Below are 27,049 nucleotides of genomic sequence, written 5' to 3'. Positions count from 1 at the left end.
AGCTAGACTGGTGACTGGGAGCAGCCGCCGAGACCATATAACACCGGTCTTGAAAGACCGGCAGTGGCTCCCAGTATGTTTCCGAGCACATTTCTAAGTCTTGGTGCTGACCTTTAAAGCCCTAAACGGCCTCGGTCCAGTATACCTGAAGGAGCGTCTCCACCTCCATCGTTCTGCCCGGACACTGAGGTCCAGCACCGAGGGCCTTCTGGCGGTTCCCTCATTGCAAGAAGCCAAGTTACAGGGAACCAAGCAGAGGGCCTTCTCAGTAGTGTTGCCCGCCCTGTCAAATGCCCTCCCACCAGATGTCAAAGAGAAAAATAACTACCAAACTTTTAGAAGACATCTGAAGGCAGCCCTGTTTAGGGAAGCTTTTAATGTTTAATAGGTTATTGTATTTTAGTGTTTTGTTGGAAGCCGCCCATAGTGGCTGGGGGGACCCAGCCAGATGGGCGGGGTATAAATAATAAATTATTATTATTATTATTATTATTATTATTATTATTATTATTATTATTACACAAACCAAATTCGTTCTGGAATTAACTGGATGCAGGTTTCATTAATATTTGCCTGCTGCCGATATGTGGGTGGGTGAACGCACCCACAACCACCCACCCACCCCTGTATACACATACACACATATGGACACATACATGAATATTCAAGATAGTCATTTTAATATTAACTCCACAAGAATCAAAATAAAATATTGAAAAGGGCCGGAACACCTAAACACATTATATTAATCGCACTGTTGTTTGTGGCAATTATATAGGAACCATTGTTTTGGTTCTTATAGAAGTCTTCAGTGGGAAATGGCCTAACATGCAAAGAGGTCAAAACAGAATACCTCTTTCATTACAACTGGCTGCCCTGCCTATTACTAACTGTAATTGTGCTGATTTCGGATTCAGCGCAGATTAGAGGCAAGTTTTGTATGTCTTAAGAATAGATGGGGGGGTGAGAATGGGGAAAGCCCCACAGAGCCACAGACCTATTGGGGAATCCTCCTTGCGTCATTTAATAGAGTTCAGGTGCAAAGCTCATCACATGGAGGGCACTCTAAAGCAGGTATGGTGGTACCTTGGTTTACGAACTTAATCCGTTCCGGAAGTCCGTTCTTAAACCGAAACCGTTCTTAAACCGAGGCACACTTTCCCCAATGAGGCCTCCCGCCGCCGGTGCCCTTCCACCATTCAGATTCCATTCTTAGACTGAGGTAAAGTTCTCAAACCAAGACACTATTTCCGGTTTTGCGGAGTTTGTAAAACAAACTGTTCTTAAACCGGACTGTTCTTAAACCGAGGTACCACTGTATTGGTTTTGTTCTGGAATTGTTTGTTTGTTTGTTTGTTAAATTTGTAGGCTGCCTTATAGCTGTTGATCTCAGGGTAGTTTACAACCCCAAATTTCAATATAAAAAAAACACAAAATACATAATAAAAACAAAGACAAATTCAACCCAATAATCCCCACTTCCACAACATTAAGGGAAACACTGCGTTGTGCTCACAGATAACACTAAACTGTGGCTTAGTGTTAAGAGAACACTCAGTAACCCTTGAGCCGCAGCATACCCCACCCCCAACATCTGACTCTTTCCCTTCCATTTTTGACTAACCACAGCTCTGAAAAATAGCTGAACCCAGACAAACCAGTGTTAGTCTTAAATATAGTTAGTGGAAACAAGCCAACTTCAAACCATGAGTTAGTACAGTGGTGCCTCGCAAGACGAAAAGAATCCGTTCTGTGATTCTCTTCGTCTAGCGGTTTTTTCGTCTTGCGAAGCAAGCCCATTGAAGGATTAGCAGATTAGCGCTATTAGCGCTTTTAGCGGCTTATCGGCTTATCGGATCAGCTGATAAGCTGCTTAGCGGCTTAGAAAAAGGGGGGGAGGAAAAAAACCCCGCAGGAACTCGCAAGACATTGTCGTCTTGTGAAGCAAGCCCATAGGAGATTCGTTTTGCGAAGCACCTCCAAAACGGAAAACTCTTTCATCTAGCGAGTTTTCCGTCTTGCGAGGCATTCGTCTTGCGGGGCACCACTGTAGCTACCTTGTTTCGCTAACCATAATGAAGGTTCTACACAGTTTAGGCTTTGGGTGTAATGCTAAACTGTGGTTAATCTAAAATCGAAACAGAAGTTTCTGGTTTCTGTTGTTGCATGTGAACTGGGCCTGTGTGTGGTTTCATCTGTGTAAGGGGATCTGATTCCTGTTATATGCACCTTTAAAATACCCTTTCAGCTCAGAAAACGACGACTGTTTATCAAATGCCACACATGCACTGGCAGGGAAGCGTATAAACTCACGTTAAATGGAGAAGGAAAGGGGAGATGGGGAGGGAGAGAGTATTCCAGGGAAACCAGAGAACCAGCACAGGGACAAAACAGGATGGCCTCATCAGAGTGAAAATTTTAACAGATGGCTTGAGGGGACAATCACCAGGTAAAGGTTGTAGCAAGATTGTTTGGAGAGAGAATCACAACACTAGTGATGATGATTTAGACATGAAGGATATGACAGTTTGTGGATATGCTAAGGGGATAAAGGGGCAGGGGACTAGATACCTAGATATGTGGAGAGGAAGAATATGAGAAACCAAAGGTGAGTATGTATCTGTAAGGCTCTGTGCAAATCCCTGAAAATGCCAGGCTGCAGAAAGAGAATTTGGGTGGAAAGCCTTAAGAATTTTGTCTTTGCCACTTCGCTTAGGGGGAGATACTGTCAGCTAAACGTGGAAGCTCTGAACGAGATCTGAGAGTAGTCAGTATGTATGTACATATAAATTGAAATCATGATAGCAGATTAAAGTCCCAAGACAGCATATTAGGAAAGGCAGGCCAATGCGGAGAGTAGAAGCCGGAGAGTCACAAAACATTTAGGAGAGAGCAATCAAGAAATCAGGGAAAGACCCATGAAGATAGTGATACCATGGAGGTGAGTGGAAACAAAAATTCTTAATGTTCACTTAAAAGAAAAATCTGTTCAGGTTTTGTATGCTAATTACATGTCACATTTCATGAAATTGGTTTTATAGCCAAGAGCAAATCCTTACAGAAGGTAATTTATACAAAAGCTTGTAGATGTGGCCAGCTACTTTCACAAAAGGCAGAATATTGTTATTAATCAGAGTACATCAGATTTTTTTAAAAAATGCCCCTGACATCTTCATGAAAATTTAAGTACAATGGCTGTATTTCCTGAATAGTATTTCTCTTATGACCAATGTCCTTCACAGCATAGCTCTCTGGTTCTTTGCTTCTATAATCAGTAAGGTCAACCAAGAGAACCTGACTTACATAATCAATGCACAGAAGCTCACTCTTCATGCAGCACTGAAAAATTCTTTTCCTTCCCACGAATGACCTGCTGAAGCTCTAGTATTTCAAAAGTGTGCTAAAAATAAAAATAAACAGTACTTGCAGTTACAGTTAAATTCATTGGCGGATCCATTTGGGAGGGTGCGAGAAACGCACCTGTTTATTTCAAAAGGTCTTGGGGTTTGTCACTTGTGTAATGCTATGTAATGGGAAACCATGGTTCTCCATTATGTGAATGAGCTATGAGAAATCTTGGGGCTGCACACTTCTTTTCCCTTCATCTACATGGAAGAAATCTGTGGTGTGACCAAAACAGCAGGCGGATGCTTCTAATCTCCTCTTCTGATGCGCAAAAGTGCTGGAAAGGAAAGAAGCAAAGCTGATGCTGGCTATAGCTCTCTTGTATCTGAACTAGGCCATGGCTTAAAAACATTCCCTGCAATTAGTTCAGTAATTCTAATGTTACACTGAAGTCAATATTTGGGGCAAGTATCTTAATATAACATAATCTATCGATTTATTTATTAAATTTATATCCCACTCTACCTCCCAAAGGAGCCCAGAGAAGCATACTGGTGTATAACAATGATTAGGTGAAATTATTTAAGACCCTGGTTCCATTCTGCGATCATTTTGTTCTATATTGTATATCGAAAACATTTAAAACCTTATTCCAGTGTTGGCACCCTTTCCAGTTACAGTGGTACCTCGCAAGACGAATGCCTCGCAAGACGAAAAACGCGCAAGACGAAAGAGTTTTCCGTTTTTTGAGTCGTTCCGCAAGACGAATTTCCCTATGGGCTTGCTTCGCAAAACGAAACGTCTTGCAAGTTCTTGCGAGTTTGTTTCCTTTTTCTTAAAGCCGCTAAGCCATTAATAGCCGCTAAGCCGCTAATAGCCGCTAAGCTGCTAATAGCCGCTAAGCCGCTAATAGCCGTGCTTCGCAAGACGAAAAAACCGCAAGACGAAGAGACTCGCGGAACGGATTAATTTCGTCTTGCGAGGCACCACTGTAATATTTCTAACATGCAATATAAACTTAGTTCTTCATGACAATAACTCAGCAGTTCAGTAGAGCTACAGACGTTTACATCAACTGAAGAACAACCCTACTTAGAAACGTGTTTGATGTATTAGTTTATTGACTATATTTTATGGCTACAACTGCCCCCAACCCCAGCACACAGAAGCAGAAGGTTTTCCTCTGCTGATTATGGAGATTCCATGAAGTTGCTCAGATCCATCTTCAGGACCGACAGTGGGAGCCCTGCAGATCTATATTATTCATTCATTGGCACATAGCATCATTTTCCCACCAGGGACCCTGGGACAAGTGCATGTGTGCTTCAGTGAAATGCCCAACAGAAATAATTTTGATGTAATCATACTTAGCAATCATGCCAAATCTGATTCCCACTTTTTTCCCCATGCATCAGCAGCACAGAGGAGGGAAATGTCACAAATGAAAGAAGGCGCCAAAAATTATGAAAATCTAGGCATGTGCAAGATTTGTAAAAAGCTTTTTTTAAAATGAGTTTTAAAAAGTTGGGGGTTCCTGATGCATTGAATCTACTTTGAAAATTGGACCAAATCATTTGGAATGCTTAAATTAGACCAGAAAAGCAGATGAGAATTTCAGAAGCATCGCTGTCAATAAGTACATTTTCCCCTGCAATGTTGCACGATGGCTGGTTTCTGGCCACATCCTCAAACTATAAAATGTGGGAAATTGCTAACACAAAATTGCAAGAGATACTGATATTGCACTGCCTATAATTGTTAAACTGCTTGTTACAAAGATTTAAGACCATATGGCATCATTTCGCTTTTATTATAATAACCCATATTTAAACCACAAATGTGTTCCATTTGTTATATTGTCAGAGGATTAGCTTGACAGATAGGGAGGTCTGAAAATAATTCTTGAATACTTGCCTCTGTCATTTTTCTTTAGTTAGGACAGTAAAACACAACAACTTGCTCATCTTCCAGTTGTGTCTAGTAGAATCAGTGGTACTGATTACAACCAATGTAAAAATGGACAAAAATACACTATGCCGTTATTTAAAGCATCAATAAAGGACATGCAAATACTGCCCCAGCTAATCACGACATTTTTGTGATCCCATCAGCTCTTGTAAAAAGCCCTTTCCTAATCAGATACTGGGATCCAGTAGACCTCTGTTTAGGATGCAATGCTATACCCGTCTTACCTGGGAGGAAGTCACTGGTACACTACTTACTTTGAATAGACATGCCTAGGATTTTCCTGTTAGTTATAATTGTGCTGTTGGTCAGGGTTTTCAAGGTAATGGATAATATCTAAGTGTGTGCTCACCTTTTGGGGCGGAGTGATGCTTCTGCAGGGATGAGCAAAGGGAAACTCCTACTCTGCTTGCACAATGTTGGGTATTATTCAGTATCTTTTGACAATGACTCCAGAAGAATATTAGACATACAATATTTATTGTTCAGTTTTCCAAGTATACAGGGATGGTATCCAGAGTCTGCAATGATTCCCAGTGTTAATTCCTATGAAGTTTAATTAGACCCCCTGATACCTTACTCATGCATTTTGTTTTCCTTCAGTAAAAAGCTTATGAAGGTATGGTTTTTTTGGGGGGGTGTCTGTGTGTGTGTTTTTAAAATGAATAGCTAACATCTAATTATCTTAACTGCAGCATCAACATAAAGTAGCTAATTGTTCTTTTCGGTAAGGGGTGTTCTGTTGTGGACATTTACAACATGTGTTCATGCCATTGGATGCCTTGGATGTGAAGCATTTTATATGGAGCTCTAACTGACCAAAAACAGAGAAATAAAGAGGTACCGGCAGATGTTTACTGGAAAAAAATCACAGTCCTGACACATTTTGAGAAAAACTATTCTTTGTAGGAATGGCTAGAAAAACACCCCAAAACTGTGTATCAGTCACGTTAAAAATGTACAAGGGGTGAAAATGGACAAAACTCTCAGCACATAAATTAATGCTGCATTGCAGCATATAATGCATGCATTGTAGTCTGCCCGATGGCAAAGCATTCATAAAGACTTTGCAGAAGCCTATTATTGTGCCCCTTTTTGAAAAGAACAGTTATATCCCTTTAACCCATCCTCTTTCCACTGGATCTAGCATAGTAATTAGTTTGCAGCAAATAACACAAAACGACACTCACTTTAATGCAAAAATTCAAACATACGTGGCTTTTAACATGCAAGGCTTTTCGTATGTCATGCATGTACTTGTGCTCATATTTTTCTAGGAAAAAAACCCAAACCAGCTCTAGCAGAATTTAGGGGAATTGAAGCTGACCTAGTGCCCTATGAAGCCTAGCATGAAAAACAGCCCTCAAAAGCAAATATCATAGCTGCATTATATTAAAAAATGAAGTCACTTCAGAGATTTTGATTAAAAGGGATTGGATTGGGATGCTAACTGGCACCACTCTGGATTTCCCCCTTCTTTTGGGAAATACTTATAGCAGGCATAGCTTGGCAGGTTTCTGGATGAAACATCGGCTCTGGATCCATTCCAGTCCGGCTTCCGTGCTGGTCATGGGACCGAGACGGCTCTGGTCGCCCTAACAGATGATCTCCGCAAGCAGCTGGACCAAGGCAGGTCGGGGCTGCTGATTCTTCTAGACCTGTCAGCAGTCTTCGACATGGTCGATCACGAACTCCTGGACCACCGCCTTGCCGACGTGGGGATCCAGGGCACAGTCCTTCAATGGCTGCGCTCGTTTCTCTCTGGTCGGGGACAGAGGGTGGTGCTTGGGGGGGAATTGTCATCGCGCCGCTCCTTGGTGTGTGGAGTACCTCAGGGTGCGATACTCTCCCTGATGCTTTTAAACATCTTTATGCGCCCCCTCGCCCAGCTTGTCTGGAGTTTTGGGCTGGGTTGCCATCAGTATGCCGATGACACCCAACCCTATCTGTTGATGGATGGCCATCCTCACTCGGCCCCAGACACACTGACCAGATGTTTGGAAGCTGTGCCTGGATGGTTACGTGGGAGCCGGTTGAAGTTAAATCCTTCGAAGACAGAGGTCCTCTGGCTGGGACGGAACGATATGGGATTGAGGGGGCAACTCCCATCTCTTGCGGGGGTGCAATTAGTGCCAGCACCATCCGTTAAGAGTTTGGGTGTAATCTTCAATACCTCCCTCTCTATGGAGGCACAGATTACAGCTATAACAAAGGCGGCATTTTTTCATCTCCGCCAAGCTAACCAGTTGGCTCCTTATCTCTCTCGCCCAGACCTAGCCACTGTGATCCACACGACGGTCACCTCCAGACTGGATTATTGTAACTCACTCTACGTGGGGCTGCCCTTGAGACTGACCCAGAAACTCCAGCGGGTGCAGAATGCCACGGCGAGACTCCTTATGGGGTCTTCGCTGCCAGATCACATTCATCCGGTACTATACCAGCTGCACTGGCTCCCGGTGGAGTACAGGATCATGTTTAAGGTGCTGGTTTTAACCTTTAAAGCCCTATACGGCCTAGGACCCTCGTACCTACAGGACCGCCTCTCCTGGTATGTCCCACAGAGGAACCTACGGTCTGCAAATAAAAACATCCTGAAGGTCCCAGGCCACAGAGAGGTTAGGCTGGCCTCAACTAGAGCCAGGGCTTTCTCGGCTGCGGCTCCAATCTGGTGGAAGGTTCTGTCACAAGAGACTAGGGCCCTGCGGGACCTGACATCGTTCCGCAGGGCCTGCAAGACAGAGCTGTTCCACCACGCCTTTGGTCAGGGCACAGCCTGACTCCCTCCTCTGGCAATCTGCACAGAATTTTGCTTAACGGTTGCCATCAATTTGATTTTAATTAATTTTTTATAATGAAATGTTTTTAGAAGGTTGGATTATTTGATTGTTGTTAGCCGCCCTGAGCCCGGCTTTGGCTGGGGAGGGCGGGATATAAATAAAAATTATTATTATTATTATTATTATTATTATTATTATTATTATTATTATTATTATTGGCAAACTCGGCCCTCCAAGTGTTTTGGGACTACAGTTCCCATCATCCCTGACCACTGGTCCTATTAGCTAGGGATGATGGGAGTTGTAGTCCCAAAACATCTGAAGAGCCCAATTTGCCTATGTCTGACTTATAGAATCATGGAAATGTAGAATTGGAGGGACACTAAGAGTCATCTATTCCAGCCCCTTGAAATGCTTGTTTCATTAATGTTATCCTACTACATTAGCTCATCTCTCAGTGACTCCAATGTCACTGCAAATAAATCATCAATTTAACAGCATTGTGGGAGTTTATTGTAGAAAGATATATGGAGCATGATCTGGCAAAAATAGGTGGGAAATCATTATATTGGAGGAGAGACTACTGTGTTTTTTAAACAGCATGCAGCACTTCAGACAAGTTTGCTCTGGATCCTGGTAGGATGCAGTTTATTTACAAATAAATGAACAAAAGCATTTCTGTTACGCCATATCATAATGTATTAGGGTGGTGCACAACAATGGGACATAAAACACCTTTAAAAATAATACAAATTATATCAGTCAGCTGCAAAGACCTATTGACAAAAGAGATCTTCAAGAGAAGCCTGAGATGCATTTGGAAATGTATATGTTAGGGTACAATGCACACAAACACGCAAAGAGAACAAATACATACAAAAATAATTTGACTTTCCGCAGAGTTTTTTAAAATTGCAGTTTGGTGTGGGAAATGAATGCAAAAAGGGGGGAAATGCAAAACTGATTTCAGAAATAGCCATGACTTAAATGTAGAAAAGTTAAATAGCAATGTGGGTTCAGGTCTGGTTATGGGACAGAATCAGCTTTTGTTGCCCTGATGACCTTTATCAAGAGAAGGACAGGGAGAGTGTGACCCTCTTATTCTTACTTGGTCTTCCATCTGCTTTTGATACCATTGACCATAGTATCCTCCTGAGCTGAGTGAGTGGGATAGTAATTGGAGGCACTGTTTTACAGCGGCTCCAGTCCTGTCTCCAAAACCTGTTTCAGAGAAAAGCAGTCTTTCCGCCCCTTTGCAGTTGTGCTGTGGTGTGCTGCTGGTTACCACCTTGTCCCCAATTATGTGAGACGCCTGTGAACTTTATAAAGCACTGCCAATCAAATTCAGTGCCTTGAACTTAGTAGCTAATTGGCAGCCAGTGCAATTATTTCCAAAGTAGGGTAGCGTGTTGGGAATATCCTTCCCTAATGAGCCGCTGAGCTGCCACTTTTGTGCACCAGCTGCATCTTCCAGTCCCACTTTGGGGGCTGCCCAACGGGGAACACATTGCAGTAACCCAGAGCATGAACAGCAGGTTCCTAGCACATGGACGTGAAATGGTCATAGCTGTCTCAGCAGTCGGAGCACGGACTCCTAACCGCCTGTGCCTCTAGAGACAAAAATGGATCTATGATCGCCTCCAGATTATGAACTTCCCTTTTTGGGAAGAGCTTGACCACATCTAAATCAGGCAATTGACCATTTCTGCCCTGATTCAGATGTTACAGAGAAGTAGAGCTAGGTATTACCAGTGTACTATACTGATGACACCTTAAATCTCTGAGTGGCCGCTTCCAATGGCTTCAACTGACCAAGCTATCTGAGAGTCTCACCCCTTATATACCTGATTAACCACTGCACTGTGCAGGTGAGGGCCTCTTATCATTCTGCACAAAGTAGGAGGTCCAATTGCTCCTTTCCTTTGGAATGCTCTCTCCTTGAATATAGTAATAAAATTGTATTTATATCCTGCCCTCCCCAGCTGAAGCTGGGCTCAGAGCGGCTAACAACAGTAAAATGATACAACATTCTAAAATCATTTCATTATAAAATCAATTCAAATCAGATTAATGGCAACCTTTGGGCTAGAGTTCTGCGAGGATTGCCAAAGGAGGGGGTCACGATGTGCCCTGGCCAAAGGCCTGGTGGAACAGCTCTGTCTTGCAGGCCCTGCGGAAAGATGTCAAGTCCCGCAAGGCCCTAGTCTCTTGTGACAGAGCCTTCCACCAGATTGGAGCCGCAGCCGAGAAAGCCCTGGCTCTAGTTGAGGCCAGCCTAACCTCTCTGTGGCCTGGGACCTTCAGGATATTTTTATTTTCAGACCGTAGGTTCCTCTGTGGGACATACCAGGAGAGGTGGTCCCGTAGGTACGAGGGTCCTAGGCCGTATAGGGCTTTAAAGGTTAAAACCAGCACCTTAAACCTGATCCTGTACTCCACCGGGAGCCAGTGCAGCTGGTATAGCACCGGGTGAATGTGATCCCGCAGCGAAGACCCCATATTAGATGGGTATCCTCTCTGTTGCCTTTTGGGCACCTGTTGGGTAATGGTCATCATTCAACAAGACTTTTAAGTTGACATGTTTCCCAGCCTGCTTCTGTATGGGAATAGGATTTATTTATTTTTAAAGATACTTTTCATATGTTCATATGTTTTTATTTCTTTACCACTTTTTGTAAAAAAATAAATAAGACTGCAGCCTTTGCAGCGTTCCTCAAATCTGAATGTGACTGCGCCCCCCCCCCACAAAAAATAGATAATAGTTCTTTCCCAGGCAAGCATTATCTTCTCTGAAACTAACGTGCGAGAATAAAGTAGTCGGGAGAGGCAAATTACCAGCTCTCTAAAGCTGTTAGAAGAGGTGATGAGAAAACATTGAAGCCTAGTCCTCCCTTGCTGTAAAGGTGGGAAAGTGAAGGTATCAAAAGGGCAGTGCTGTGGGAAAATCATAAGGCGGTACATGCCGCACAGATGAACAGCATTGTAGCAGAGGAGGTGGCTATGGATGTGCTTGCGCATTGCTTACTGATATCTATTACATGCATTGTTATGCACACATTAGAGGTATACTGCAATGGACTACTGCAATGCGCTCTACGTGGGGCTACCTTTGAAGGTGACCTGGAAACTACAACTAATCCAGAATGCGGCAGCTAGACTGGTGACTGGGGGCGGTCGCCAAGACCACATAACACCAGTCTTGAAAGACCTACATTGGCTCCCAGTACGTTTCCGAGCACAATTCTAAGTCTTGGTGCTGACCTTTAAAGCCCTAAACTGCCTCGGTTCAGTATACCTGAAGGAGCATCTCCATCCCCATTGTTCTGCCCGGACACTGAGGTCCAGCACCGAGGGCCTTCTGGTGGTTCCCTCACTGCGAGAAGCAAAGCTACAGGGAACCAGGCGGAGGGCCTTCTCGGTAGTGGCGCCTGCCCTGTGGAACGCCCTCCCATCAGATGTCAAGGAGATAAACAACTACCTGACATTCAGAAGACATCTGAAGGCAGCCCTGTTCAGGGAAGTTTTTAATGTGTGACATTTTAGTGTATTTTTGGTCTTTGTTGGAAGCCGCCCAGAGTGGCTGGGGAAACCCAACCAGATGGACAGGGCACTAATAAATTATTATTATTATTATTATTATTATTATTATTATTATTATTATTATTATTATTCACCCCAGGTTTCCTAAAGGAACCAGCACATGGACAGATGCATGTAACCATGTTTATAACTGCATTTAAAAAAACCACCCTACATTTAATACTTAAATGTAGAGCTTCGTGGTGGTACTGTGTTTCATAGAATTGTAGAATTGTAGAGTTGGAAGGGACCTTGCGGATCATCTAGTCCAACCCCCTGCAGTGCAGGTTCCTGCCACATACTGCACGTGTATAATGTACACATTTTCTGTGAATAATTCTGCATATCATTTGGTTGGGCAAAGCCTGATCTGGGTTCAAAGCACCAAATTCCATGTTTGAAATGGATTCCTCCTCCGTATTTTAGGATTGTTAGAATGGGTGTGGATTAAGATGATGTGCTAATGTTGCACTGCCAGATAAACAGCAGCAGGAAAGAAAGAGAGCAATAATTTAAGGTAAGCAGCAGTCAAAGCCACAGGTCCATGTGGGCAACAAACTCTGTTGAGGCCCAACAAGGCAGAAGGCATCATCAGACATCATGGGCAAAGAAAGATGAGCAGCCAGGCTGGAGAATCTAGACCTGGAGGATGGGGGAATCAATATTTGCCTAAGATGTTGAATTTTCTATCAGTCTCACTTTTTAGGGGAGTCTTCCGTAGGTCAACGTCAGATTACTTCTACATTCCGCAAAGTTTTCTTAGACTTTGGACGAAATGACAGAGGACATTAAATGCATCTTTACATCTAATATGCAGGGGTTTTTTGAAAATTCAGATTGCATCACCTAAGGCAGGACTTAGAATTAATGGGATCAGAACAAAAGGGAAGGAGCAATTTAACCCTTTTATCATCTAGTAAAGTTTAGAGGGGAAATCCTGTTTACCTATTTGGTGTCAAAAAGCCTGCAATCCCACTTAACTGGAAGTAAACCCCCACTGAGCTAAATCAGAGTTACTTCTGAGCAGGCATGCATTGCAGTTATTTTAGTGCAGGTACATGGGATAAATTCCCTTAGTAATTTATTGTGCTTTTTGTTGATGAACTGTGGCTGCACTTGCATTCAAGAATGAGTTCTGTCACACAAAATCCATGTGATGAACTACCTGGGATTTTTCTAGGCTTGCTGCTCTGATTTAATAAGTGAAGTAGAGGCAGGAAAACTTAAAAAAAAAAAAGTGAATCACTGCCAATCCTGTTTAAGACTGATATGTGTTATTTAAAATGAAAGCAAGTCCCCCTCTGTATCTTGCTGACTTCCAGAATGTTTCATGAGGCCTATTGCTCTAATCACAACAGTGGTTTTTCTGAGGGACTTTTTGCTTCTAGTGGCTAAAACAATTAGACCACAGCATTTAAGTCTTTAGCTCAGTGGTTCCTAATCTTTATGTGTCTGGTTACCTCTTTTTAACCTCAGTTTTTTTGTTTTTTTAGAAAATTGGTGTAATTTTAGGCTCCGTTAATTGAGAAACTACACAGTGACCAAAAAATCCCCAACACACCCCCTATTATGACCTCAGTAATGCTTCTGAATGAATTCACTTTTTATTTGTCACAACAGCAAACACATACATTAACCAATGCAAATGCATGGATAATAATGCTATCAATGGCATACTTTCCAACATTTCTCCATTGAAAACAAATAAGTCCTATTACAAAAAAAATAACAATAATAATTTTATTATTTACACCCTGCACATCTGACTGGGTTACCGCAGCCACTCTAGGTGCCTTCCAGTATATATGAAAATGTAATAAAACATTTTTTAAAAAACCCTTCCCTATCCAGAGCTGCCTTCAGCAGTAACAACATCTCCCTGGAAGGAACACAAGGAGGGTTGGAAGGAAGTGATGGGGAAGGTGGAGGGGAGTCTGTGCAACTTGATTGCAGTCCCCCAAAGGGAAAGAATATCATTTCACTGCAGCAAACTTTTCTGTGATACTTCCCTCCCTTCCCTCTCGACCACATCTGCATATTTAGCTAGCAGGTAAAGGGAACCCTGACGACTCTGGGGTTATGGCATTCATCTCACTTTATTGACCAAGGGAGCTGGTGTACAGCTTCCAGGTCATGTGGCCAGCATGACTAAGCCGCTTCTGGCGAACCAGAGCAGCGCATGGAAACGCCGTTTACCTTCCCGCCAGAGTGGTACCTATTTATCTACTTACCCTTTGATGTGCTTTCAAACTGGTAGGTGGGCAGGAGCAGGGACCGAGCAACGGGAGCTCACCTCGTTGTGGGGATTCGAACCGCCGACCTTCTGATCGGCAAGCCCTAGGCAGAAGAAGCCTTTTTAAGAGTGATGGAAGCTACTGCCACAATCACCACTTCCACTATTGCCAAGCTGTGACACATGGTCTCTTTGTGCGTGAAGACCCCTTGAGATATGTCCATGGCACCTCTGGGATCCCCACCATTACTGCTCTTGTTCAGTATCTGATCTGGGATACTGGCATTTTGGGACTGTAGTCCAAACTTCCAGGAGTACTGCTTTTTTCATCTTCTTTACCCATCCCTTTCCTTTTGGTTTATCTATGTACTGGCAAAAGTTTTAGTATTAAAACTAGTGTCAAGTGTTCCTGCTTCCACTCCAAAAATAAAAAAAATGAATGCTGTGAAGATGGCATGTCACCGGTATAAAAGAATTGCAACTGGAAGTGGCAATCCTAAGCATCCTTATTAGGATGAAGGTTTAGCTGAGATCTCCAGAACTTTGCATCTCCTCAAACAGGTTTAGGATCTTGCCTTGGAAAACAGTCAGTCAATGATATTTAACATTCAGTTTAGAACAATTTTCCCTGAAGCATTAAGAAATACTTTTTAATAATCTTGAAGACATGAGAGTGATTTTTTTATTTTTTTTAAAAAAAACCTTCACATTAGACTGTTCACTTTTATTTCAGTCTCCATAGAAACTGTTCAGATGTTAAGTTATTTTTGCCTTTGGAATCTTTATATATTTCAGAATTTGGACATGTGTTCAGAGAAAGAAAGTCTGTGAAATCCCAATTAAATGATGTTGCCATATGTACAGCTGGCAGGATATGAGGATGGTTTGGACTGACAAAACTTCTCAAAAGGAAGAAATGTTTCCTTCCTTCCTCTTCCTCCCCCCCCCCCCCCGCACTCCACCTCATGCAATGAAGCAAGGAAACATCTTTTTCCCAGTCTAACTTCTGGCTGTTTAGGGACTACAACTCCCATCATCCACACCTAGCAGGACCAGTGGTCCAGGATGATGGGAACTGTAGTTCAAAAACCACTAGATATCCAAGTTTGGGAAACACTAGACTATAATTAACCCTTGGGGTTCCTTTTAACTCTACAATTCTATGATTCTATGGTTTCCCTGAGTTTCCCATTTTCCCCAATATTAAATTTAGTCCTTCTCCACATTTACATATCCATTTGTGATTTTTTTTTAAGTCCTCATGAAAATTTGCCAGCATTTGCACGAACATTTCTCCCAAAACATACTTTTATTGGTATGCCGTTTTACCTAATATACACTTTTTGCAAAGCAATTTCCCTTAATGCAATACATTTTGGTTAGTTATTTCCACGAATACAGTACACCGTACCCTAATATATGCACACTACCCAGATGGAGAACTGCACTGGAAAATTCAGAGAAGTGAAAATTTTGGAAGATGACTGTTTCAGTTCAAGCACCGTTTGGGAATCAAATTTTTCCTCAATCCCTACTTTGTCTCCCAGCTGGGGCAATAAATAAATAAATGCTCCAATCCCAACCAAAAAACACTACATCTAATACCAAATTTGTTTCATTTTTGTTTTTGGAGTTGAGAGATTAATTTATTCAAGAAAAATGCAAAACATTGTATGAATGTTGTCAGGGAACTGCCATCGGAGCTAGAGGCGGAGGGAAGGCTCCAAAGGGATGCAGGAGAGGGTCCCAGTAGGGAGAGAGGCAGCCCGTCCGCTGGGGAAGGAAATCAGCGTAACACCAGTGGAGAAGGGGGGCAGGTGGGGGAATCGGGGAGGAGGCTCCAAGACTCTTCGCTGGAGACCAGCGGAGAGAGTACGGGTACTCTGCTTCCCCCCCCCCCCCCGCGCAGAAGACTTCCGCGCAGGGAGAGTAGGAGGAGACTTGGCGTCAAACAACTTTTATGCTGGAAAAGGTTTAAGAAACGCCCACTGACGGATTCTGCCAGCGACTGAGACAGTCACGATGCTGGAGGCTGCTCAGTCAGAAAGGGTTAACCAGGTAACCTAGCCAGGAGTGGCGGCAACTTACGCACGAGCAACCCCTAAATCCATTACAAATGTCTACAGTTCTCCCAACTTTCACAACACTTTTCTACTGTTAGAACCGTAACAAGTGAAGCCGTCACTTTGTCCTTACAAGAAGAAAAAAAGAGCAAGTTCGCTGTTCTAGTATTATTTAACTGGAATGTGATTGAACAGTGCTCTTTTGTTGTATTTCTCTCTACTTGCCAACCTTCGCAATAATGTCACTAATATAGATGAATGAGGCCCTTCTGGGTATGCTGCAACCTGAAGAAGCTTGCTTAGCAGGAATCAGACAGAGGGTCTTTTCAGGAATGGTGCCCTTTTTGAGGAACCATCTCCCCTCTGAACTAAGGAATCAATGCCGGTTTGCAGCTTGCCGAAAGCTTATTTCTAAAATGCTTCGCTGGCTGTTGTTTTTGTTAACTCTGCTGTTGACCTAACAGCAGCTGTTTTACTCTGAATTTTGTAATAGTGTGGTTCTTTTCACCCTCCCCCCTCCTTTTGTGTACAGCACCTTGTTGTTGTGTGCAAAAGGCAAAACACATCAATATTTCAGTTTCTCGTGAAATGCTCCAGCAGCTCTGGATGGATACTCATTTTGTAAAGGACAAGATTACTTCAGAGCTACTGCCTCGAATAAAAGGTAAAGGTAAAGGGACCCCTGACCATTAGGTCCAGTCGTGACTGACTCTGGGGTTGAGCGCTCATCTCGCTCTATAGGCCGAGGGAGCCGGCGTTTGTCTGCAGACAGCTTCCGGGTCATGTGGCCAGCATGACTAAGCCGTTTCTGGTGAACCAGAGCAGCACACGGAAACGCCGTTTACCTTCCCGCTGGAGCGGTACCTATTTATCTACTTGCACTTTGACGTGCTTTCGAACTGCTAAGTTGGCAGGAATGGAGACTAGCTAACCCAGGTTAACATCCACGCCCATGCTATGTAAGGCTGAGGGCTGCATTTTCTAGCAGGCAACTTTCCAGTGGCCTCATGTCAGTAGTGGGTGAAGGAATGGATATGACGCTTATCTTTGTAATCTACAGTCCAGCCACACAAAGGTTGGAGGTTTCTACACATACAGCTCTCCACCTAACCAAACAAGAACATAATTACGGTTCAAAGACTCCTTCCAACCAGGCAAACGGACTGGAGGGGGATGTGTAGCAAGGTGTCAGGGAGCCAGCCAACAATAAATCACACAAGGCCTGCTCAGGGATACCAGGCCTAATGAGCTCAGCAACTCTTCTCCATAGGTCTTGCCCCAATGAAGCAATTGTGAAGGCTGAAGGTCCCTGCCTTCCCACAGCTACCTAACTCTGCTCCCCCACCTCTCCATGTCCTTCTCAAGCAATCTGAGACTCTGCCAAGGCGCCTATCACTGCTCTGCCCTCTTCATACCTCTTCTGGTCCTGGGAGATGAGCAGGGAGGGGAGCTTGTTGCAGCGGAGGGGGAGACCCCCTGGCTTCTCCACCAGCCTGGCTCATCTCTGCCTCTTGACCCCACTCCCCTCTAGCCTCTGATTCTGGACTGCTCTCTGTTATACACTCTTCCTGCTCTCTAAACCCTGTTACCCCTTCAGCTTCTGACACCTCCTTGTCCCAGTCTTCTTCCTCTGACCAATCATCATCATCCCAGGCCCCAGGCTTTGAACCTTTGTCCCATGTTGGTTCTCCGGCTGGTGCCTCCCACCATTCTTCTGTTTAGCATGTTCTCCTTCATAGAGAGCACGTGTTGTGGTGGGGTCTGACAGGCCACCCCTCTGTTGCTGGGCGGGTTTGTATGGATGACCATCTGCAGTGATTGGGCGGTTGGGTTACTGGGCAAATTTTGGTGTTGCCATTTAGGGGGATGGACCAAAGGTTATAAAATCAAGTCACGCAGCACTGACTGGGATCTTTTGCTGCGTGCATCGGATCACCCGCCCACCCTCCCTAATCTAGGACTGTTGCGTTGACCTTGCTATGCCTGTCATGGGGTCATCTGCTTTTGGGGCAGGGGCCTGGTAGGAATCTTGTCCATTTGGCTGATTGGCTGGTGCCATTTGGTTTTTGCCTACTGCGTAGCAAATCGTCACAGCTTGTAAGGTTGCGGTTAGGCATTCGTTAAAAAATTGGTTGGTGGAGGGGTAAGGATTGGCGGTGACTGCCCCTCCAATGCTGCTGCGGAAAGGGAATTCCGTTAAAGGAATCCAGGGGCTTGCCATTCTTTCGTCTGTACCCCTGAATGGAGCTTATGGCCGCGCAAGCCCCCGGGAGCATGCGGAGGGCGGATGAGGGTCTGGTGCCCGGCTCCATGCTCTCCCCAATATTGTTTTCCCTTACTTGCTTTCACTGGAATCCAGAAGTCAGTTCTGTCCCTGGGTGTGGGGACAGATGGTCATAACCAATGCCTAAGCAACCACTCACATTTATGTATTTTAATAAAGTTGTGGCCAAAATTATGCCAAAAACCTTAAACAAAAATTATGTGTGAATTGTGAATTATTTAGGGGTGGCTTAGGGGACCTTGACACGCAACCAGCCAGCCCACAACATTGGCCAGCAAAGAGCATGGCCGGGGGGGAGGGGAGGTTTGGCCACAAGGGCCAGGTTCATAGGCTTAGAGCTGCATTTAACTTCTGGACTTGAGATTCCACCACCGCTGTCATAGGTGAAAACATACAGCATTTGCACTGGGCAGTTTTTGTACTACACAAAACACTAAAATAATTGGAATAAATAAGGGGAGGAAACCTTGCTAGATTAAGCTGTTCTTTGAATCTGCCCCCCATTTTTGGGAACAAGAGGTGCATGACACTATCCCAGGCATAAAGATGACTCTGCTGAAGCAGAAAATAATCTCCTTTCTTGCTATTTCATATAGGTACTCTTGGAAGAGCAGAATCACGTATAACATCTTTATAGAAAGGGACATTGCTGCTTCCCGGCTACCACATAAAAGAGCATCTAATTTCTCTTGACACATCAGCTTGCTGCTAACTAAAAACCAGCAACGTGTTTAGTCTGTGGGTAGTAAAAATCCATAGGGTTCTTTAACAGTACCTCTTCGAGGAAAGCCAGTTAAATAATGTTTAGTCATGGAGAACGACAGCATAAGAAAATAGCTTGGTTTTTTTAAAAGGGAGAAGTGAATGCTTCAGCAGGGCGTGCGGTACAGCCCAAGATAATGGCTTTGATTTAACATTCTTCTCTCGCCAGGGATAAATCTGATAGGAAAAAGTCCATAGCTCTGCCCTGGGAGCCAGAATGCTTAGGATTATTTACAGTGTGGACCCTAAGTAGGTCTATGCAGAAGTAGGTCTTATTGACTCAATGGGATTTACTTCCAAAGAGATGGATTGCAGCCCAAGAGTGGAATCCAACGTCGCTCTAAGTCTCTCATTCTGTCAGTGCAATAATTTTTATTTGCACTTTCAGCACCCCACTAAATCTGTTCTGATGGGTTCCCCCAACAATCAGGAGCAGATTCGGCGAGGGAGCAAGGCACTCGCAGAGAAGTAGGAGGGAAAGTCCCATTGGACAAGTGGTTCTGTATCGCCCCAAACCACCCTTTTTGATGCTATTTCCTACTTTCCAGAAAAGAAGAAAATGCTTCTCATTTATTTATCAGGCACAAAACACAGTACACACTGTAAATACTTTTTTTGGAGTGGAACTCATTAAGCTGTAGGCAATAGATTTTAGCAAATGATGTGTTAAGACAGAAAATGGATGGCTTGTGAGTAGGATGTGCTTGCATTCCTTTTAGTCTTTGATTTGTAAGATGCCACTTAGTTCTGCTGGCCTAGGCCTTATAGGCAGGGCACTCTACCAAAGAAAACTGGTTACCAGTTAATTTATTAGTACTGTGAAGGTGCATGTGAGGCATTCAATGGAAATACAGTGCAATTGTTATTTACACAGAGAGAAGTTGATGTCTTTTTCTCCAGCTCTTGCTTTGTACCAGGGATGGGAAACAGTTTCCTCCCTGCCTGAATCTTATTCAGGAGCTCAGTATATCAGTAACATCTGGCAGTGGGGTGGGCGGATAAAATTCCCTCCCCCTCCTGTATGATATCAAAGTGGTACACATGGCCATGGCTTGGAGAAAACAAACTCAAGGGCCAAATTGAGACCTATGCCAGGCCTATGGGATAGACGTTCCCCACCCCTGCTGTAAAACTATGTCCAAACCAGCTACTTTTCCAGTACTTAAAAAGATTGACAAGTGGAGCATACATTTGCATGCATATTTATTCCAAAGCAAGCCCCACTGTGCTCAGTTGGACTTGCTCCCTTGCAAATGAGTATACAGTCATACGCAAGGTTACAGACACTTCAGGTTGCATTTTTTTCAGGTTACGGATCCCCAAAACCTGGAAGTACCAGAATGGGTTACTTCTGGGTTTCGGCAGTCATGCATGCACAGAAGCGCTAAATCACACTTTGCACATGCGCAGAAGTGCTGAATGGCAACCTGTGCGTGCACAGACAACGCCATTGCCGGTTGTGAACACTGCGGGTTGCGAACGTGCATCCCGCACGGATCACGTTCACAACCCGAGTGTCCACTGTATAGGATTGTAGCAATCTCTGAAGTTCCCCCCACAAACCCTGTCCAAAACAGGTGTTTTTGGACTAAACTACAGTCTATTTTTTAAAAAAATAGCTGTGAGCAGGGCTTTTTTCAGCCAGAACTCACCAAAACTGAGTTCCACATCCTCTTTGGTGCATTCTGGCACCTCTTTGTAGCATACCAGCAGCTGTACAGCGGCATGGCACCCAGAACTATGTGTCAAGAGGCTTCGGGCTGCATGCCACTCATTTCCTCCTCACCTCCCACCGCCAAAAAAAAAAAAAAGAAATTGTCCATCAGTTGTCCATCAATTGTCCATTTGGGTTGTCCATCAAAAAGAAGTGGGAGTTCCTGGGTGTGGGAAACCGTAAGTGTTATATGTGATCCAGGTTGACACAAAGCTCGTATTTCCTAGTCAGCATGCAAGAAGTATCAAATAACATCAGGTGAATGAAAACCTTTATGTAGACAAGGATTGTTGTTGTTGTTGTTTTAGGTGGACAGATGGGCAGGGTGGGGGTGGGGAGCTGCTGTCTCTTTAAGAAACAGCAGTGGCTCAGCTATGCCTGTAGCAAAGAGCTCCCTCACAGCTGTCGGTGATTAAATAGAGAATTCTAGCAGAGTAGAATTGCAGCGATATGCCTGAGCCAGCAGCTTGCTTGAGTGCTGACTGTTGGAGAAGGGAGACAGCATATAAATTGAAAAGGGAAGAGGGAAGGGTGAAGCCAACGCGTAGCTTTGGGAAAGAAAGAGGCTACTTTAGGATCTGTGACCCTGAGAGAATGTGCCTTTCGTAAAAAGAACCAGATGCACACTTTATACAGGGGGGAAGACCCAAATAACACAATAGCCCATTCAGATTTACAAGCTGGAAAGTGTTGTTCTGTAGACAGACACACGCACACACAGTGATATTGATTCATCTGTGAATTTCTTTTGGCTCGCTTTCCCTGAGCACAATGTAGTCCACCTTCACCCTGTTTTCAGTTTTGTCCCATAGGGGATGTAAGCAATTTCTGTCCCATCCCATGTTCCTCACAGTCACGGTCAGATTTGTTTCCTTTCCACCACCATTTGATTTCTGCTTCTACTGATGCTATTCATCCCTCTACCTGTGATGGCCTGAAAAGGTAAAGGGACCCTAACCGTTAGGTCCAGTCGTGAACGACTCTGGGGTTGCGGCACTCATCTCGCTTTATTGGCCGAGGGAGGGGGCGTACAGCTTCTGGGTCATGTGGCCAGCATGACTAAGCCGCTTCTGGCGAACCAGAGCAGCGCACGGAAACGGCATTTACCTTCCTGCCAGGGCGGTACCTATTTATCTACTTGCACTTTGATCTGCTTTTGAACTGCTAGGTTGGCAGGAGCAGGGACCGAGCAACGGGAGCTCACCCTGTTGCGGGGATTCGAACCGCCAACCTTCTGATCGGCAAGCCCTAGGCTCAGTGGTTTAGACCACAGCGCCATCCGCGTCCCACTGATGGCCTGAAACTCACCCAATTAATTATATAATTAATTTCATCCCCTTTCCAAGGAAGGGAAACGTCAAAAACAGGGCAGAAAATCACTTCATTATTTATGTAACGTTTCATGATGTTAAAAATAAATTAAAATGATTGCAAATATCACTCGTATCCACTTGTGTGATCTCTGTACCTGACTTATGATGGTTGCGTGAATTATGGCAACTACCTCTCCCCATTTCCATTTTCCAATGGGATTCTCTGACATGTCTGGTGGGTAAGGAAGCAACCAGAGGGAGGAAAGCTGAAGGTTATTGTGTTTCAAAGAGAAAGGCAGGATCTCAGAAATGTGATCACACAGCCCTCTTGGAAACAAGGTTCATAATAATGAACCTTGAAACAAGGGTAGATGTATGAGTGCAATTGCCAAGAACTGTAGAAAGCAAATGGAGGCAAGGAGACCCTCCCTGCTCTTTTGCCAGTGATTTCATAACTGGATATGCAGCAGGTGTACTTGGGAGCATTTTATTTTGACCCTTTAATATGTTTTTTTAAGAAATAACTGGTACATTTTATATATACTACTGTGCCACAATTTCCCCCTCTCCACTGCTATTCTGCATTGATAAATTCTTTTGTATTCTTTATTTATTTATCTAATTTCTTTTATACATACATACTGCCTTACACCCGACGATCATTTCGCTGTATATAAAAAAAGACAAAAATGCATAATAATAAATTTTATACTATTTTTTTTTATTTCTACCCCACCCTTCCCGGTTCAAAAACCGGGCTCAGGGCGGCTAACAACAAATTTAAAACACTTAATTGTAAAAGCAGCATAAAATGCAGTATAAAAACATGAATAGCAATAAAATTCAAAGTTCAGAAATCAATTTAGGGGAAATCCATCTAATAAGCATTAGATAATCACCAGGGCTAGGTGGCTGAATTAGTCCTACTTGGGCCAGTGAGGAGGCCAGGGGAGAATTAGTTGTGGGGTCTCAGAGTGGGTAATCTTCATAAAAGGGGAGGGGGAGGGAAGAGAAGGGAAATAAAAGATCAGGCTGAAATCAAATTAAAGGCCAGGCGGAATAGCTCTGTCTTACAGGCCCGGCGGAAAGAGGTTAAATCCTGAAGCATAATAACAAACAAAGCAGTAACAATGTTTTACATTATGACAACCTAAAATATGAAAAGGAGTGCCTGTAAAACAAATGGTCTGGGCTATCTAGTTCAATATTCTGCTTTGTTGTTGTTGTTGTTTAGTCATTTAGTTGTTTTGTCGTGTCCGACTCTTTGTGACCCCTTGGACCAGAGCACGCCAGGCACTCCTGTCTTCCACTGCCTCCCACAGTATGGTCAAACTCATGCTGGTAGCTTCGAGAACACTGTCCAACCATCTCGTCCTCTGTCATCCCCTTCTCCTTGTGCCCTCCATCTTTCCCAACATCAGGGTCTTTTCCAGGGAGTCTTCTCTTCTCGTGAGGTGGCCAAAGTATCGGAGCCTCAGCTTCACAATCTGTCCTTCCAGTGAGCACTCAGGGCTGATTTCTTAAGGATGGAGAGGTTTGATATTCTTGCAGTCCATGGGACTCTCAAGAGTCGCCTCCAGCACCATAATTCAAAAGCATCAATTCTTCAGCTCTCACTTCCATACATCACTACTGGGAAAATCATAGCTTTCCCTATACAGACCTTTGCTGGCAAGGTGGTGTCTCTGCTTTTTAAGATGCTGTCTAGGTTTGTCATTGCTTTTATCCCAGGAAGCAGGCGTCTTAATTACGTGGCTGCTGTCATCATCTGCAGTGATCATGGAGCCCAAGAAAGTAAAAAGCACAGGGCACAATATAGGGGGGGAACCCTTTCCACTGGGTGGGCTGGTGGTGGATGAGGTAGAGCTGCCCCGCTGCTCATCTCCACTGATATCTGCCTGCAGAATTACACCAACATCATTCTGTCAGTGCAGAGTTCCGCTTCTGTTGCCATTTAGGCAAGTGGAAATGCTTGCCAGTGGGACCCCATCAATGGAAGCCAGCAGAGTGTCCCCAGTTGGTGCATCCCATCGGCAGAGAGAGGCTGAGCTTGCCCACAATATGTTGCGTCCCAAGTTGCCTCCACTGCTGTCACTTGGGCCTTTCACCCTGACTGCCATGCACAGAGAGGCTGCAAGCGCACCAGGGGACCCTTTTGCTCCATTAAGGCTCACCTGGCTGAAGGTGAGCTTAGAGCTGCAGCCTTCGTTCCAATTGTGGATGTTTCCACTATATTTGCTTCCTCTCTGCCTGGCAGATCAGCTGAGCGCAGCACATTTTAAAAAAACATTTGATGTCTTTGTTCAGTGGGATTTCTCTGAAGCCACTTTCCTGCGACTGAATCCTGTGTCATCAGAAACGCGCCGCTCTGCTTTTCACCTGTCAGTTTGTGGCGAAAAGCTTTTGTTCGCTCTGTAGCCCTTCGCTTTGGTAGAAGAGACGGAACTGCAGCAATGATAGTAGTTAAGGTACCATTTCCTTGCCTTCTGGGACCCTTAAGAACCATTGTGCTGTGAACTGTGAAACTGACCATCTCTGCCTCAGAGACCTTGTTACACGGATAAATGAGGCAGTTAGGGGGGCCTTGTATCCTACTATACAAGTGGCAGCTCTCTGTTTTGAAGGGCTGTTGGAGGGCAGTCCTCTGTTTGAAGGTGCCCTCTAATTGAGGGGCTGCCTGGTCAAGAAAAAGAAAAAGGGGGATCGGGAGGGGCCTTGTGGTTGTTCATCCACAATGAACACCTGGACAGGAGACTGTGCAGGTATCCAGGCTGCCTAGTCAGCTTCCCCCACTCTGGAGATACTTGGTGTATTTTGATTTAAATATTTGTAATTATTCCTAAATTTGTACCCACACCTAGAAATGTTTCTGTACTGTGGCTAGCAAGGCTCTTCCTGTCCAAACGCAGTTGCAGCTGCCCAAGCAAAAATTAGGTAAAGGTAAAGGTACCCCTGCCGGTACGGGCCAGTCTTGCCAGACTCTAGGGTTGTGCGCTCATCTCACTCTATAGGCCGGGAGCCAGCACTGTCCGCAGACACTTCCGGGTCACGTGGCCAGTGTGACAAGCTGCATCTGGCGAGCCAGCGCAGCACACGGAACGCCGTTTACCTTCCCGCTGGTAAGCGGTCCCTATTTATCTACTTGCACTTTGGCGTGCTTTCGAACTGCTAGGTGGGCAGGCGCTGGGACCGAACGACGGAAGCGCACCCCGCCGCGGGGATTCGAACCGCTGACCATGCGATCGGCAAGTCCTAGGCGCTGAGGCTTTTACCCACAGCGCCTAAACCCTGATGCTACTCAAATGTAAATTTTGTGGCGTTTAACTGAAAAGAGGACTAAGTGGACTAAGAGAATGACTGTTTGAATAATCTGCAAATAATACTGAGTAATCTATTAATTTGGTCAAAGATTTGGTGCCTGGCTATAAACTTGATTTGGTCTATGCCATGTGGGGTATTATTTTGCTGTTTTGCTGCATATAAGTTGGAATGGATAAGTCTATTTCCAGTCAGTAGGATTTTGACTCATTTGTAAATCTGTTCCATCCCATTTCCCCATTAATCTGTGTGTGTGTGTGTGTGTGTGTGTGAGAGAGAGAGAGAGAGAGAGAGAGAGAGTGACACACACACATACCATATATATATATATATATATATATATATATATATATATATATATAGTCTGCAAAAATTTCAGTTAAATATAGATTTTCTCACAAAATGCATATTTCAGTACCTATTATCTCAATGTGTACATTTCTACATGTATAATCTCCCTTTAATACATTTTGTTACTTTTTTGTGTTGGGACCTGTATTGTAAAATTCAGAGAAGTGTGGAATCTGTTGTATAATTACATCCCGGTCCTCACCTCAGTCCAGGAAGCATGGACCAGATCACTGTGCCTCAGAATTCAAAGAAATTAAATTGCACAAGCATCCCTAGATGTGAGCCTGTGATCTGATAAGTGTCTTTTACACAGGCTGTACTGCTGCATGATGGACTCTTTCCAATAAGAGGTACATTCAAAATATGACTGAGTTTTTCTCATGGACCTGTGGAGGCTTTGATCCAAATTGATTTTCAGCTAGGAGCCAATGTGCACCAGGTTTCTAAAAGAAGAGCCTGAAACACACCCAAAAGCAGCTGCAAAAAAACACACAGGACCTCCATCAGGAAGTGGCATTGGTCCTGCTGTTCATGCCTGAGAAGGGCAGGGAAGCTGTCAGAGCTGGGTTTTAGCAAAAGATGGGACTATACTTAGTTGCTTCATTGTTGTGGTATAGGGGTTATTTGGCTAATGTTTCTGCCACTGCGGCAGACAGAGAGCACTGATATAAGGTTATTGTGTGATCCGTGCTGAGTGCTCTGTTAAACTTGTTAATGTTGAAAGGCCTCTATTTTGGCTTTAAAAATTAGGTTTTTATGAATTATAAACAAAGCAGCACCAGCAGAGTTCTACTGGCACTTCCATTTCCTCTCCTTCAAAAATCTTCTCCAGAGGGTTGCCAACCCTCGGGGGGGGGGGGGGCTGAGTGCAGGGGAGAGAGGGAGAGAAGAGGAGAGGAGAAATGTCTGTTCTGCCCATGCAAGTCCCTTGTCCTAGTGGAACAGCAGTGCCTTGTTTTCAGTAACATAACTCAATGTGGCAGGAGTTTCCCATGTATGTTTTATACAGCTCAGGGAGTTACCCAGCAACATTTTACGGAGCTTGGGGCGGGGCAAGGTGGAGCTGGTCTTCCACAATGATGATTGGAGGAGGAGCGGAAATGGCCATGTTGCTTCGTTCCTGCCACTCCACTGCCAGCTACGTTGGCACAAACCCGCCAGGTAATAAAACGGAATGGCAGCACAATGGAATTGAACTGGCATGCTATTTCCACTGCTTGCACACCCTTGTTTTTATAATTGTAGCTTGTGTGGGTTTTACAGAAATCGGGTCCTCCCTTAAAGAGGGCACACATTGCGGTGAGACCTGGAAAACCGACACCCTGTGTTGTGGGTGGGTACA

General features: G+C 44.3%; 1 protein-coding gene across 11 annotated transcripts in view; it reads left to right on the top strand.

Moving 5' to 3' along the window:
* DLGAP2 (DLG associated protein 2) overlaps nucleotides 1-27,049 on the top strand; it is a 400,720-nt gene that overhangs the window by 238,590 nt on the left and 135,081 nt on the right. The window lies entirely within an intron of this gene.

Source organism: Podarcis bocagei, assembly GCF_964188305.1.
Source record: "Podarcis bocagei genome assembly, chromosome: 3".
Taxonomy (NCBI): Eukaryota; Metazoa; Chordata; class Lepidosauria; order Squamata; family Lacertidae; genus Podarcis; species Podarcis bocagei.
The sequence above is the reverse complement of the archived record's forward strand: the minus strand, read 5'-3'. Positions and strand labels throughout refer to the sequence as shown.